The sequence below is a fragment of the Chenopodium quinoa genome, unplaced genomic scaffold, assembly GCF_001683475.1.
Source record: "Chenopodium quinoa cultivar QQ74 unplaced genomic scaffold, ASM168347v1, whole genome shotgun sequence".
Lineage (NCBI taxonomy): Eukaryota > Viridiplantae > Streptophyta > Magnoliopsida > Caryophyllales > Amaranthaceae > Chenopodium > Chenopodium quinoa.
This window is the reverse complement of record NW_018742651.1, coordinates 1,965,358-1,983,079: the sequence shown is the minus strand read 5'-3', so window position 1 is coordinate 1,983,079 and position 17,722 is coordinate 1,965,358.

Sequence of the window (17,722 nt, the reverse complement as noted above, 5' to 3'; positions counted from 1 at the left end):
TTTAATTTCTGAGGGTTTGGTCCCAAATCTCTCTTTCCATTATTTAATTTAATTGTTTATTTTATATTTTCCTTGAAGTTACTAACGTGTGTATTTTGTTATTAGAAAGAGGTACGAGGCATCCAAGTAAGTATTTTAATGGTTTTTATTGATGTTATTATATAGAGTTCATGCTTAGATTGTTAGTTTGTTCCTAGTATCATGTCTAGGGTAACTTTAAAATCAAGTATGATTAAAAGTATGATGCTTCCTATGTTCTTCCTAATATTTATGATCGTTAGTATCAGGTTAGGGTTAAAGCTTTAATTTTTATTGCTTAGTGACATGCTAGGGTTTGTTATTAATCTTGTTAGTATCATGCCTAGGATCTTGCTATGCTTTAACATGATTATTATTATGATGATAATTGTTTTGATTATTATTATGTTGCTTGATTATTTATTGTTATTGCTTAATCACACCTTTTATGCATGTTTAAAGGGAATTGGTATTTGTAATCACGCTTAATAAGATAATTAATAATCTTGTTTAGGGTTAATTTGGTTATAATTCAAGTGATCGTCAATAATAGATTTATTTGTGCATTAATATTCAACCAACATAGATAAACAGGTTAGGGTTAATCCTATTGATTGCATGTTAGTCAAAAAGCGCACATGAATACGATCAGAATAAAGTAGAGGCCTATTATTAGGGCAGGTTCAATCTCTTTTAGGTTGGATTTGTACCTTCATCCCCGAACCCTATTTGGTTCAAGACCTTATGGAGTTGACGATCTCTTGGATCGTTAAGGGGTGTAACCTTCACCCTGTGAACAGTTTACAAGTTCCTAAAACTTGTTGGCGACTCTTTTGCTCTATCTTCTTTCCATTTGGACGACACCGTACTTTAGTGTATGATCATAGTGGGGTTCAAGCTAGGGGTTAACGCTTGAAAGTATTCCCTACAGTTTTTGGCAACTTCGCTGGGAAGGATTTCTATTTTAATTCCTGAATTTGTTTCGGCAATGATTTGGAATGAGTAGATGAGACTCAAAACGTTCTAAGTATTTCATGTGCGTAATTTTGATTAACATTATTGTCATATGCATAAAAAAAGATCTTATTAGAAAGACCATCCGTAATGAGTTAAAAACATAGGATTTTACACGTAAGAAATTTGAGAAATATCTTTCACAACTAGGACCGAAATAACACTGCGCGAAACTGGAAAATTTTATCGAGCACAGAAAGCTGCTGAGGCATGTAGGAATTAGCGCCAAAGGCCAGAGCATTGGCGCCAGAATTTTAACTGTAGCACTAGACGCCAGCATTGGCGCCAGGCGCTACAGCTAAAAACTGGCGCCAGTCTCTGTTTGCTGGCGCCAAATTCTTCCAATACCGAGCTAGAAATATGCGTTCTAATTTTGACCAGTTTTTCGTATTGTTTGCTCGATCCTACTTCTTGATTGAATTTTTTCTCACTAGTCTGAAACCCATATGTGTTTTACATATGGACATAACCCTCTGGGAATTCATGCTCCATCTACCTGATTGAACGCTCTGAGAAACAAAGGGTACATCCGAGAATGTTGAATTCACCAAACAATAGAAGCGAGTTTTTCTAAAACTCGCGGTGTCCTATCCACTCGCACCAACCCTTCACGGTTAGGCTTCCGCGCGGTGCATCCGGACAATTAACCATGGACCCTCTATTGACTAAACTATATTCTGAACTTTAGAGAACTAGAGCCATGGTTAGGTTGCAAAATCATTGCATCATATTGTGCTTACTTGACTAATTGTGCGTTATTTGTTGTGCATATATTCTATGTTTTCTTAACTGTTTGTTTGACTTGTATTGAGATTAAATAAATTAATGACTTAAAGAACTTTGCCTAATTAATTAATTGATTAATTAATTTGAGTAAATCAAGTCTAACATTTTAATCAGAATTGACTTAGTACGACTTTAGGCGTACCCCTGTTGATTAATAACACCGAAAACAGTCCCAGATTGAAGATCCAGCATTGGCGCCAAAGTCTAGGCTATAGCGCCACTCAGTGGAGTGTGGCGCCTGTCGACAACTTTGTCGTCTGGCGCTACACTACACAGTGCGACCCCAGTTATGTCGTTTTGCCGACAGTTCGGATTATTGGTCAAGTCATCACCTAGTGTCTAATCAACCAGTTTGTTAAATAATTTGGTTACTTTTCAATGTTAATAACACCTTGTCGAGTCATTAATTGAGTCTAGTCACATAGTCTAGCCACATGGTCATGACACGAGTTTTAACACATCACTTACACTCACTAGTCTTAGCACACACTTTAAGTACATATCACCATGACCATGTTTTAGGTTCATGCATGAGTCGGTTTTTTCCGTCATTTGAGTTGGGGGTACATTCTATTCCTAATTCTTCATATCTCTCCATCTACATCATTCTTTCTTCACATTGTATTCCAATCTTTCTTCACTTCCTCCATTCATTGCATGTTGAATAAAGTTTGAGTCAAATAATTAATAATGAATATCCCCAAATTCCTTTTCCACAGTACTTGGTCGAGGAGAGAAGGGCGATTAATCAAGGACAACCTCTTTATTCAAGTTTCACTTATCGATAAACCAGTTCGTCAAAAGAGGAAGGCTAAAAAGATAATGGCAAGTCAAGAAGAGGTCAATGAACTTAGGAATCAATTGAATGACGTGACTGAGGTGTTAAAGGCTTTAACCCTCAAAATTGATGACCCTGTGAAGCAACAAAAAATGAACCTCATGCAAGAAAGCTTGAGCAAGCTATCCAATGACTATAAATTTCAGGGCATGAGTTCACAAGGGATCTCGGTGGACAAGGAACTTCTTCCGCATAAGTTCAACGCCACTGACATCCCAAAATTCAAGGCAACATATAACCCTTACTTTCATCTAAGAGCTTTTGAAACTATAATGAGTATTAAGGGTATCGATAAGAAGGTTTTCCCCTCTCTGTTCTCACTATCTCTTGAAACCGTTTGCCAACAATGGTTCTTCTCCCTTGACAAAAATAAAACCTCTACCTGGGAATCGATAGTAAACGCTTTCGTTGATAGGTACAAGTGCAATATTCAAGTTGAAACCGACTATAGACAACTTGAGATGCTAAGGCAAAAAAAGAATGAAGGCTTTACTTCTTTAATTAATAAATGGAGGGAAACTTCCGCTAAGATGATTGAGGTGCCCACTGAAAAAGAATCTGTGAGGATGTTTATCAAGAATCTCCAAGAGAAGTATTCGAAGCATCTAAAGTATCAACACAATCTGAATACTTTCAAGGCCGTTTATGACATCGGAATTGAAATCGAAGATGACCTCGCAAAACTAAAAGCTACTAACAATAGTAACCACGGTGGCTGGAAAGGAAAGAAGAACGACAATCCTTCTTCTTCCGAAAATGCCCACTCTAGTAACAATGTTAGAACCTTTGACCATAACGGTGTCTTAGTTGTGGATAATCAAGGATATAAAAAGAAACCCAGGAGAGAGTTCACACCCATTGGAATGACCTACGATGCTGCTATCGATCGTCTCTATGATCGAGGATTAATCAAATCTATTGGCCCTACCGAGAATCCAACGCCAGAAAATCGATCTTCGAGATGGAATCCCAACTCTTATTGCAAGTACCGTCGAGGAAACGGTCATACCACTGATGAATGCTACAGGTTTCAAAATTTCATTCAAGATCTCATAGAAGAAAACAAGATCCCATAGCCTCTAGCTAGCGAGAAGACTGGGTGATGATGAAGCGAATGACACAAGACAAGAGGTGAACTTCAACGACAAGATTTCATGACCTCTTTTTTCTATTTCTTTTTCATTTTTTCCTTTCCCAAATAAATCTAGCATAGGCACCTTTCTCTTTCCTTAGATTAATTTTGTAGGATCATTATATATTTTCTATTAACAAAATGAGCATTTATTTCCTTATATATGATCATTTCATTATATTGCATTAAAAAAAACAAAATAAAAATCATTGTCGAAATAAGCACAAGGTATACCAATGATTTGAGGCACCCCTTGTAACCACATCATATTGCCTTTCACCTTTCTAAATATACAATTCTTTCTTCATAAACCAATTTGAGCCTCGTCTAACGATAGACCTGTCATTTTTCAACCTATATCTACCTAACCTTGGGATGGGATGGTGTGTAACTTATGCAATTTTCAAAGAAAAAAAAAGAGTTTGAGTGACTTCAAAAGATTAAAATAAGCAATAATAATAATAATAATAATAATAATAATAATAATAATAATAATAATAATAATAATAATAATAATAAAAGTGTACAAAAGGGAAAGTGTTTCAATGTCTTTGACATGAACATGTCTTTGATATGAACACGTCTCAAATTGCGTCTCTTATCGAGTGCTCAGTACCGTGCCTGAGAAACATGAATGCCAAGTGAGTGATAGACTGCATGATCGGGATTGCCCACACTTATAAAAATAAAAATAAATGCTAAAGCAAAAAAAGAAGAGAGAAAAAAGAGCTAAAAAAGAGTAGAAAGTCTCAAGCATAAAAATATAAAGATTCAAAAGAAAAGTTGCACACCTTGGGGGCTTATCGAGGGTCTTGAGCCTTTATCCCCTTCTTCTATAACCTTTAGCCTAACCACGTTACAACCCTTAAAAAGACCTTTTTGAAGTATAAACACTTGTGCGAGGTTCGGCTAGAGCTACGTTCGGCCTGATTCCTAACGGATACCTAGACAACCTCACATCGAGGTGAGGCCGTAATAAACATGCATTCATATACACATTCACACACTTACACCATGATCATATCAAGGGATCTCCTATGCTCATCCCTTTTTACTTAGAGCTAGACTTGGGGGCTTGATCCCTCATCATTAGCTTACTTAGCCTGAGAGTCACCACCATTTGACTCTTCTAAAAATAATATTTTCCCACACACTTAGCTCTTGTGGCCTAGCTTTAGTGTAACTATCACACACATCACAGATACATGACCAAATATACTTCTCTTAGGAACCCTTTTGTCATGAAATTTTAACATAACGCTGAAGCATGCCTTGTCATTTCAAAATGCACAACATCACTCATAATCATCATTACATCGAAGTATGGATTGCTTAGCCTCCGTGCCTAAGTTACCTAAATACTTTCATTATCGAGTCAACTAGGATAGTCTAAGATGTTACGATCCTTGTACTGTGAGAAACAATATTTGGTTAAGCTCATTCAACATGCATTCGAAAACTTCGATTCTTTTTCGTGTCTTTCTTTTTTGGGAGAAAGTCGGTACCCTCCACAAAAATGACGAATTTTTTTTGCTTTTTTGCATTTTTGAGTCGCACAATCATAATACAATGCACACACGGGTCATGAGTTACACGTGTCATTTCACTTCGAGTCGAGTCAACCTCGAGTCAATCACAGCGAGTCAAGTTTATACCTTGAGTCGTGTCAAGTCAATGTGTCAAGCGACGTTAAACCTTAGGTCAACCCTAAGATAATTAAAGAGATTGGCAAAGTTCTATAGTTAAAAATAAATACAGGTGCAGCAGAACAGGGAAGACCCTACTCCAGCGCTAGACGAAAACATCTAGTGTCTGGTAATAGTTTTTAGCGCCTGGCGCTAGATCCCAGCGTCTAGCGACAGAGCCAATTCCTAGCGCCAGAGATATTCCAGCAGCGACAGAAAAACAATTTCGGTTTCCTTGGTACGCCAGTTAGCCCCTTTAAGCAATTTAACATGATTGAGTAGTCGATTTGATTACAACCGCAAATAAGTGATCGACCTAACGAAAGATCGTCTAACTTAGCTTAAAGCGCCTAAACATTGGCTCATCACAAAAGGCACCGACATACTGGTTCATAAGCACCGACGTAATGGTTCACAGCGCCGACATACATGTTCACAATTCAAAGCACCGACATACTGGTTTACAAGCAGCAGAAGCGCCGACGCACTGGCGAAAGCAAGTTTAAGCGAGCTTTAAAGATCGACAAGCGTTGGTCTTCGGTAGTCTTCTTCGGAATATTATCGCAACAACTAAGGATGACTTCAAGTAAAGTTATTTTTGACAGCGTTCGCTAAGATTGTGGAAGTTGTCACCAAAGATTTGAGAAGATAGCACGAGATGGGCGGTCTTCAATGTCATTCGCAAAGATTGTGGAGGTTGTCACTAAGATTTGAGAAAAGATTTGAGAAGATAGCACGAGATGGGCGGTCTTCGATGGCATTAGCTAAGATTGTGGAGGTTATCACTAAGATTTGAGAAAAGATTTGAGAAAATAGCACGAGATGGGCGGTCTTCGACGACATTCGCTAAGATTATGGAGGTTGTCACCCAAGATTTGAGAAGATAGCACGAGATGGGCGGTCTTCGACGGCGTTCGCTAAGATTGTGGAGGCTGTCACCAAGATATGAGAAGAGCGGTTCATGATGAGGCGGTCTTCGACGACTTTTGCTATGATTGGAAAGGTTGTCACTATGATTCAAGAAAAGGCTCGAGATGTAGCAATATTGATCAACGGCGTTACCTAGATTGCGAAAGATCGTCAAAACAAACAGCAAGATGGCGTTCCATAGATTGTGGAAAGTTGTCAAAAATTAATTGAAGGTGATTTCAGGCGAAGTTGTCTTCGATCGTGTTCCCTTAGACGTGGAAGATGGTCATAAAGCAGAAGGGGATGATTTCAAGCGAAGTTATCTTCGATAGTATTCCCTTGGACGTGGAATATTATCAATGCGGATGGGGATTGTTTCAAGCGAAGCAATCTTCGATAGTATTCCCTTGGACGTGGAATATTATCAAAGCGGAAGAGGATAGTTTCAACCGAAGCAATCTTTTATATTGGAAGCAGTTACAAGCGTAGCGGTTTCAAGCGGGATGACATTCTCTTGGCAGAAGGTCATCAGAACAACAGTAAAGCGGCAGCAAATCGGTTACTTTCAGAGACGTGTGCTCGACGGTGCAAGATAAGCGTTTCTTAACTCTTTTATCTATTGACTAACGCTAGTTTGCAGGTATCGGCGTTGCAAGAATGGTTTGGGATCGCAGAACGTTCTGAATCATTCTCCATCCCTATCGATACTTTGACTTTTGTTTTTGAAACTTGCTTTTCTCCAAACTCAGTCAAAGTGGGGGCTTCTGTAGACACCCATTTGTGTCTCCCCAAAACCAAACCCAGTGATGAGTACCTTTCGCATCGAGTCATAATCGAATGAAGTGAAAGTGTGGAAAGTCTAGTGTTGCGGATAGTTTTTATTTCTTTTCTCTTCTCTCTATTTTTCAAAACTTATTTTAAGAAAACAGCCAATCCAGTTTGGTTGGTCCATGATATGGGTCCAATAGTAGTGTAGTTGGATGGGGCTTGATAAGAGCTTTTCAACGATATATTATAAGCCCAATTTCGATGAATATTGAGGAAGTTATGGCCAATTTACTGAACTGGACCCGGTTTGAGCCTTATATGCGGCCCAATGATCTTGGGGAGGGCCTAATATAGATTTATCATTCCTAATGCATTTAGGAATGGTTTTAGTCTTCTAGAAGGTTCTTTTCATTCCTAATTCAATTAGCATTGATAAATTGACTTTTGTTGACTTTTCAGATTTTTAATTGAAATCAAGGAGCATTTTTGAGGAAAAATACGATTTTATCCTCCTGTACGACAATTTTTATTTGATTTTAAGAAAACGCGTGAATTTCCAGGTCAGCGCCAAACGCCAGCTGTAGCGCCTGGCGCCAGGGTCAGAGTCTGGCGCCAATAGCCAGCGTTGGCGCCAACCTTGTTTTACGTGCGCCAGACTCTGTTTTGATAATTTTATCTTTTTGGCTGATTTTTTTTATAAATAACGTATTAAAAACTCCGTTTTCGATAATCAGTTTTCATCTAAAAACCAGTTTTCATCTATAATCATTCACCAACTCTCATCAGGATTCTCTTGATTACTCTCTCTCTTTTTTTCTAAACTATCTTTTTACATACAAAATTCCGCATTCATTAGATCTAGAAACACCTAGCCATATTCGAAGTTGCCTTCGCCCTAGACGTGAAAGGTTTAATTTCTGAGGGTTTGGTCCCAAATCTCTCTTTCCATTATTTAATTTAATTGTTTATTTTATATTTTCCTTGAAGTTACTAACGTGTGTATTTTGTTATTAGAAAGAGGTACGAGGCATCCAAGTAAGTATTTTAATGGTTTTTATTGATGTTATTATATAGAGTTCATGCTTAGATTGTTAGTTTGATTCCTAGTATCATGTCTAGGGTAACTTTAAAATCAAGTATGATTAAAAGTATGATGCTTCCTATGTTCTTATTAATATTTATGATCGTTAGTATCATGTTAGGGTTAAAGCTTTGAATTTTATTGCTTAGTGACATGCTAGGGTTTGTTATTAATCTTGTTCGTATCATGCCTAGGATCTTGCTATGCTTTAACATGATTATTATTATGATGATAATTGTTTTGATTATTATTATGTTTCTTGATTATTTATTGTTATTGCTTGATCACACTTTTTATGCATGTTTAAAGGGAATTGATATTTGTACACGCTTAATAAGATAATTAATAATTTTGTTTAGGGTTAATATGGTTATAATTCAAGTGATCGTCAATAATAGATTTATTTGTGCATTAATATTCAACCAACATAGATAAACAGGTTTAGGGTTAATCCTATTGATTGCATGTTAGTAAAAAAGCACACATGGATACGTTCAGAATAAAGTAGAGGCCTATTATTAGGGCAGGTTCAATCTCTTTTAGGCTGGATTTGTACTTTCATCCCCAAACCCTATTTGGTTCAAGACCTTATGGAGTTGACGATCTTTTGGATTGTTAAGGGGTGTAACCTTCACCCTGTGAACGGTTTACAAGTTCCTAAAACTTGTTGGCGACTCTTTTGCTCTATCTTCTTTCCCTTTGGACGCCACCGTACTTTAGTGTATGATCACATTGGGGTTCAAGCTAGGGGTTAACGCTTGAAATTATTCCCTGCAGCTGGGATGGGGTGACAGTAGTGTGAACCGACGTCAGTGGTGGGGTTTGTGGTTGGGTTGAGATTTTAGGGCATTTTCCTTAAATATTTTTTTAATTTTTTCCTTTTTAAAATCCAATTAATAATACTTCCATCCTCTTTTTTTTTAGTTGACACCTTTCTATTATCATGCTTACCAATGCATGTTTTTTACGATTAATATCTCTAATTATAAACATTGTGAAAATATAAAAAGTGGATATTCATAAAATATACATTGAAACAATTTAAACAAGGTCTCACATGAATATGTTTTATCGTATTTATAAACTACAAAAGTGAGTCAAAACGTGCTGTGTGAATAGTGTAAAAGCCAAACGGTGTCAACTAAAAAACGGAGGAAGTAATTGACATGTGTACAACATAGAGCCCAATAATGGTTTTTCGGATGACAAAGTTAAGTTATGGCGAAATCCAATTTCGGGTCGGTTTTTTTTTGTGATGTTATATAAAATAATTTTTTTTTGTGTGTTATAATTCAAATCATGGCATTTTGTGGCGTTATTTTGCAAAAAAAAATCCTAAAATGTATGTTGTAACTAAATCTACTATATATTACATAATAAGATTTCAAAGTCACTAATAAATAGTGTAAAAAAATGAAATTATTGCAATTTTCTTTTTTTTTTTTTTAATTTTAAGAGGAAGTATGTTCTCTCTCTCTAGAGGAAGTATACTCTTATTTATATTAAAATAGTTGTAGTAATTAAGACCACAAGGTGCAGTTCAGCGCTGAAAAAGATCTCATGTACAATGAGCCACTCAGCTATGTAGAGGAGTTTTAATTTTATGTATGTGATCTAGCTTGATTGATATATGTATCATGATGATATTCGAAGTCTAATGTGGTCTATAGATATTAAGTTTTTTTTTTTTTTTTTTAAAAACAAAATTATTTAATAAGATGGTTAATTAGGCCTTGTTCACTTCAACTTAAGAAAATAATACTTAGTAAAAATAATTTTGGTTTAGTAAAAACAATTTTAGTTTAGCAAAGATAAGTTTAGTTCAGTAAACATAATTTAAGTTCATTAAAAATGATTAATTTTAAAGAAGAATTATAACAGAAAATCAGTAAAAATAATTTCAATTCAGCAAAAATAATTTCAATTCAGTAAAATTAATTTCAATTTAGTAAAAATAATTTAAGTTCAGCAAAAATAATTTCATTTCAGCAAAAATAAGGTGAAATGAATGGGGTCTTATTGTACCTGTTAATTAGCCTAAAACTCCTAAAAGGATAAACTGATCATAAATACAATATTAACATAAATAAAACTAATAAACCAAACCGACTCTAATACTCCCCCTCAAGTTGGAGCATGCAAATCGCAAATGCCCAACTTGCGTAAAAGAAAACTAAACTGTTGTCGTCCAAAATCCTTGGTTAAAATATCTGCCAACTGATGACCTGTCGTAACATAGAAGGTAGAAATATTATCGTTTATCAACTCATCACGACAAAATGACAGTCTACCTCAGTATGCTTCGTACGTTCATGAAATACCGGATTCTTGGCAATATGAAAACACACTACTATAAAATTGGCCAAAGAGACCGAATATAAAAGACCTGTTATCTACATAAGCGATCTCTTTGGTCCAAGAGACCACTTATCATAAATAACAAGTCTCAAACTTCATTTGTTTGTGGGTAAAAATAATTGAAAGACCTATTATCTATGACAACAGGTCTCTAACGCATTTTTAATTAAAAATAGGTAGAGACCCGTTATTTAAGAAAACCGGTCTCTCCTTTTTTGAAAAGAAAAAAAAAATTTAAAAAATAAGTAGGAGAGACTTGTTACGCCACTTAACAGGTCTCCCTTATTTAAAAATTAAAAAAATGAAACCCTAGCTAATTGCTTCACCGAACCCCTCTCCATTTCAATTCATTTCACGCCTCCTTCTTTCTCCTTCCTTCTCTCTCTCTCCTTCCTTCTTCCTCCTTGCTCTCTTTCACATCCCGTCTTTCTTCTCGCCCTCTTTCTAACCCCTATAAACTCAGAGCACATTCACAATATTTCTAGTGTTTTTTGGGTGGATGATCTCTTCTCCACACTCAATTTTTAATTTTTCCCCAATTTCTACCATAATTTTGTTTTAATTTCGTGCTGATGAGTGTTCTTGAATCTTCATGCTATTTTAAAGATCTATAAAATCTTCCAGCTTTTTCTCAATTTTTTCGTCTTTTTATTTAAATTATATTGTGAAGAATAATAAGAGGAAAGCGACAATATGAAGAAAGTCGGTGCCGATAAGAAGAAATTCCGACTATCATCCGTCGGATCTTTGCAAAGAGGCAGCAGTGATATAACCTGGATTTTGCTTCTTTTTCTTGCATTTTTGTCGATTATTTGATTTTTTTTGCTTGTTTGATGATTTAGGGTTTAAGTTAGTTACAGATCTTAATTTTCGTCATTTTATCAAATTTTTTATGTTTAATTTCTTGATGATTTTGTGTATGGAATTAGTTTTCGGTTGATGATTTTATCTCTTTTGGTTGATGAATTGTGTAATTTTGGTGGTAATTTTGTTGTCAATGTAGGTGTTTAGTTGTTGCGGTAATGAAATTTAAGCTTGTGTTGCTGATTTAATTTGAATTTTGTTTTCTTTGGTTTTTATTTTTTATTTTTTTTATTTTATTGTAGATGTTACCAATGTATGAGATCAGAAGACTAAGAAATGCATGTCAATTTTAATCTGTTATAATTTTTTCATTTAATTTTTCTGGAGAATTAACCATTTTATTTTTTTAATTTTTTTGTGTATTTGTATTTGATGTTGTAGGTAAAGATCTATAAGTTTCAAGTTTGAAGTGAAGAAATTTGTAAATAAAGAACTTAGAAGCTAGAAGTTATCTTTTAAAGAGTTTCTTTTTTATTATATTTCTTGTATAGGATTTTCATTGATATTTAATACTTTGTATTAGTAATATGTTGTAATATGAGGTATATGTAATTTTAAGAATTATTTTGTACGTATTATTTCATAATGTAAAAATTAAAATATAAATACAATTGAATTATATTGATGAATTAAATATTTTTTTTAATTATAAATGAGGCCAAAGAGACCCGTTAGGTTAATAAGCGGTCTCAATTTTGCTGAAAAAGAGACTGCCTTTCTTAAGTAGGCGGTCTCAATTTTCAAGAAAATGAGACTGCCTATCTCATATAGGCGGTCTCAGTTTTCTAAAAAATTAAACTGCCTATCTTAGATTGGCGGTCTCAGTTTTTTAATTCTAGAGTCTGCCTCTAATAAAGTGGTCTCTTTGCCAAAGAGACCGCTGAGCAAGAGACCACCTCTAAGGCAGTCTCTTTGGCCTATTTGGACGGGTCTCTTTGGCCAATTTTGTAGTAGTGACAACTGCATAGGCTTGTAATGCTTAACACCGAGAACAAATAACAACTGTTACAACCATTTCAACTCACGACTAGTGAGAGCCATAAACTTGTATTCGGCTTTAGACAAAGATGTGGCTACAGTTGGCTGTTTTTTAGTCTTTCAAGAAATAGGGGAACAACCTAAGAAAACAAAATAACCAGACAAGGAACGCCGAGTCAATGGACACACCGCCTAATCGCTATCACAAAACGCTGTCAAGTGTAAATCTGACATAGGTCGCAACAAGATGCCTTGTCCCGGAATACCCTTAAGGTATCACAAGACCCGAATGGCCGCATCCCAATGAGAAACCTGTGGATCACTCAAAAACTGTGCCAAAACATGCACTGAATAACTCAACTCCAGTCGAGTGACTAACAAGTAAACCAACCGACCAACCAAACGATGATAATGTTCCGGATGAGCTAACGGCTCACCAGAAACATGTGCAAGACGATGATTTTGTTCCATCGGAGTGTCAATGGGTTTACAACCCAACATTCTTTCCTTAGTCAAGATATCAAGAGCACACTTTCGCTGAGAAAGGAAGATACCTTTTGGACTCTGAGCAACCTTAATGCCTAAAAATACTTAAGCATACCAAAATCCTTCATATAGAAGCACTTGCAGAAATACTCTTTAAACCAAACAATGGCATCATGAGTGGAGCCTGCAATAATCAAATCATCAAAATAGAATAAAACATGCAAAGAGACACTGCCTTGTACATAGCTACAAAGAGTGTAATCAGCATATGAGTTTTTAAACCCAAAACTTCTCAGAGCACTAGACAACTTCGAAAACCACTGTCTTAGGGCTTATTTCAAGCTATATAAAGATTTCTGCAACCTGCAAACTTTGCCAGGTGTTGGAGTACCGTACCCTGGAGGAAAATGCATATATACTTCTTCATCCAAATCACCATGAAGAAATGCATTATGAACATCCATCTGATGTAACTCCCAATTCAAAGATACAGCAACAGCTAATAGAATACGTACCGTGCCCATCTTTGCAACTAGAGCAAACGTCTCATTATAATCAACACCTTCAAGTTGGAAACCTAATTAGCCTAAAACTCCTAAAAGGATAAACCTAACGTAAGTTTGACCAAATAAAAGTGAATGAGGGGTTTTACCTTTCAAAACCGGAGTAGGAGTGCGATTAATGAGATGGACCGCAGTCATAACACACTCACCCAAAAAATACTTTGGCAACTTTGCCTGAAACCGAAGAGCACGTGCCACATTTAAAATGTGTCGATGTTTACGCTCAACTCTACCATTCTGTTGAGCCGTGTCAACAAACGATGTTTGATGCTGTAGGGAATATTTCAAGCATTATCCCTAGCTTGAACCCCATTGTGATCATACACTAAAATACGGTGGCGTCCAAATGGAAGGAAGATAGAACAAAAGAGTCGTCAACAAGTTTTAGGAACTTGTAAACCGTTCACGAGGTGAAGGTTACACCCCTTAACGATCAGGGAGATCGTCAACTCCAATAAGTCTGGAACCATGACTGGTAGTTCGGGGATGAAGGTACAAATTCAACCTAAAAGAGATTGAACATGCCCTAATAATAGGCCTCTACTTTATTCTGATTGTATTCATGTGCGATTTCTGACTAACATGCAATCAATAGGTTTACCCTAAACCTGTTTAATCTATGTTGGTTGAATATTAATGCACAAATAAAACTATTATTGGCGATCACTTGAATTATAATCATATTAACCCTAAACAAGATTATTAATTATCTTATTAAGCGTGATTACAAGTACAAATTCCCTTTAAGCATACATAAAAGATGTGATCAAGCAATAACAATAATAATCACCAAGCAACATAATAATAATCAAATTATATATAAGTTATCCGTCAATTAACAAATAATATGAAATAATTCATAAATTAACAAATTACGTTAAATTATATAATTCAACACAACAATAATCATAATTATAATAATCATGTTAAAGCATAATATTAATAGCAAGATCACAGGCATGATACTAACAAGATTAATAACAAACCCTAACATGTCACTAAACAATAAAAATCAAATATTTAGCCTTAACATGATTCAAACAATCATAAATATTAGGAAAGAATATAAAAGGCATCATACTTTTAATCATACTTGACATTAGGATTTTTTAGTTGTTACCCTAAACATATTACTAGGAAGATCAAAACACCCTAACATGACGCGGGAATCATAATAACAACCTAAGCATGATTTCTATATTATAATAACAATGTAAACAATTAAAGCACTTACTTGGATGTCTCGTATCTCTTTCTAATAACAAAGTACACGCATTAGTAACTTCAAGGAAAATAATAAACAATATAATTAAATTAAATAATTGAAACAGAGATTTGGGACCAAACCCTCAGAAATTAAAACCTTTCACGTCTAGGGCGAAGACAACTTCGAATTATGCTAGGTGTGTCTAGATCTTGTGAATACGGAATTTTGTTTGTAAAAGGCTAGGCTAGAAAGAGGGAGAGAGAATCAAGATATTCTTGATGAGAGTTGGTGAGAAGAAAGAATTAGAAAGAATAAGAATTGATGAGAATTGATGATTGAAAATAGAATTTTAAGAGGCTATTTATAGAGAAAATCAGTCGGATGGATAAAAAAACGAATTAGAGTTTCGACGAGAATAAAACACGATTAGCGCTAGACGCTGGTAATTAGCGCCAGACGCTGAAGGTTAGCGCCAATCGCTAATAATTAGTTTTACACGTTTTTGTTTTTATCATCTCTTTGGATCCGAAAGTCCAAAAAAGTCATATAATATGTCGTTGGAAAACTGTTGAAGTCTACTTTCCAACCCAATTAGAATCAGATTAAAATATTTTGTAGATAAAAAGATATGGCGTAAATAGTGGAAGGGTGTCAGTTTTGGATAGAGTTTTGTATCTCATTCATATCTTTTTCGTTATAGCTCGGAATTAATTTTATAATATATCATTGGAAAGATAATTTCAAGATCTATCCAACCATATAAAATTTGGATAAATATTATGAGGCACAAAAATAAAATCTGAATATATACCACTTTGTACAAAACAAGGATTCTAAAAAGGAGTAGTTTTATTCAATTTCAAACTCTTTAAAACATAATTATCAATCCTAACTCCATTAGGATTTAAGAGAACCTTCTAGAGTATTCTAGAAGACTATAATCAATCCTAATAGCTTTAGTAATGATAATTTATAATAGGCTCTCCTCTAGATCATTGGGCCGCATATAAAAACCAAATCGGGCCCATTTTAGTATTTTGGTCATAACTTCCTCATTATTCATCGGAATTGGGCTTATAATATATCGTTGGAAAGGTATTTTCAAGCTCCATCAAAATACGCTATTATTGGACCCTTGTCATGGACCGAACTAAACTAGAATGCACGTTTATCATAAATAAGGTAAGAAAAGAAATATTTTCAAAGCAGAAAGAAGAGATATTTTAATAAAAACATCCTCATCACTAGACTTTTCACACTTTCGCTTTATTCGATAATCAAATGACGTGAAAGGTATTCATTACTGGGTTTGGTTTTAGGGAGATACATTTGGGTGTCTACAGATGCAGAATACCCTTTTCTGTAAAGAACGACCCCAAACTCAGAAATTCTTTGCCATTATTGCTTCGAACCACTTTCACTTTCTTGCAAAATTGAGTCTTAGCCATAGCACAGAACTCATGAACCAATTGAGAAGCCTGATATTTACCAACCATCAAAAATACCCAAGTAGCACGAGAAAAATCATCAACAATGGTTAGGAAATAACGAGCATCACAACTAGAAACAGTCTTATTCGGACCCCAAATATCACAATGAACTAAATCAAAAATTCCAGATGCTTTATTCATACTTAACAGAAAAGAGTTTCGAGGTTGCTTCCCCATAAAACAAATGTCACAATCAAATGAACAAACAGAATTACTACTATGAGTATTACGACTACTAGAAACTCCCGGAAGAGAGCTCACAACTTGCATTGACGGATGCCCGAGAAGCCTATGCCGTAACAAACTTGCATCTGAAATAACCACTTTGTTATAGCGTAAATCATCCCATAAAGTTTTAGCATCATAAGGAATAATAACAATAGAACGAATACTAACATCAAGAGTATTGTAAATCCAAGAAGCAACAGTAGAATTAACAATACCCCACTAACGATAATCCGGATGCTTGGGATTAGGTTGAAAAAGGGAACCATCAACAAACCCGAGCTTGCTCTTGGATCAAAGGTTGTTGCGAATAGACTTCGACCACTCTTCATAGTTGTCGACGAAAAGCAACACGGGACAAATCACCTATTGTGAACCCTCACTCAAATGAAGGTAAAAAATCGATGAAAGGTTTGTACTTAGGATGAGGAGGAAGAGGTGTGTTATCATCGCCCGCCATCGCACAAAATCACGAGCAAAAAAAATAGCAACACACTATCACAACTTGCGCACCACAAACAACACACCACTCGCAATAGCCTCCTCGCAACTAGCACGCACACACACCGAACCGCAACAAGCCACGCACACTCCTTGCAACACAACGAGCAGCGCACAGAAACACAACGCAGTAGAATGCCAACATAGCGCACCACAGCAACACACTACACCACACCAAACTCCATGCAGCACGTACAAGACACACCACACAACCACGTACCACGCAACTTACGAGCGCAGCACACACACATGAGCAGACTTGACCACTTGAGCAATACGAACCACAAAACAGAATTAGGGTCGCCTAAACCCTAATTAAAAAAATTCGTGCTTTGTAAAAAAAAAAATTAAATCGAAACCAAAAATTGAAGCCTTAATCTCTCGTAAAATTTGCGGAATTTAATTGAATCAACAAACTAACCAAGATCGAAAAAAAAATCTCTAGAAATTAGAGAGGTTGTGATACCATGTTAAACTTTGGAAAATATTGGAGAAAACGGCTTAGCTTTCGTATCGATATTGAACACATATATATACACAATACATTAGGAAACCTAATTAGCCTAAAACTCCTAAAAAGATAAATTTAACATAAATACAATATTAATATAAATACAACTAATAAACCAAACCGGCTCTAATAGAGTTGATAAAAGAATGGACTAAGCTAGTAGAGTTTGGTTGAAAAGTTGCATAAATACATACGTTAAAGCACATGGCCAATTATCTTTTTTTTTTTTTTTTTTTTTTTTTTTTTTTTTTTTTTTTTATACGGAATAAAAATAATACCAACAAGGCAATTATAATAATATCTCAACT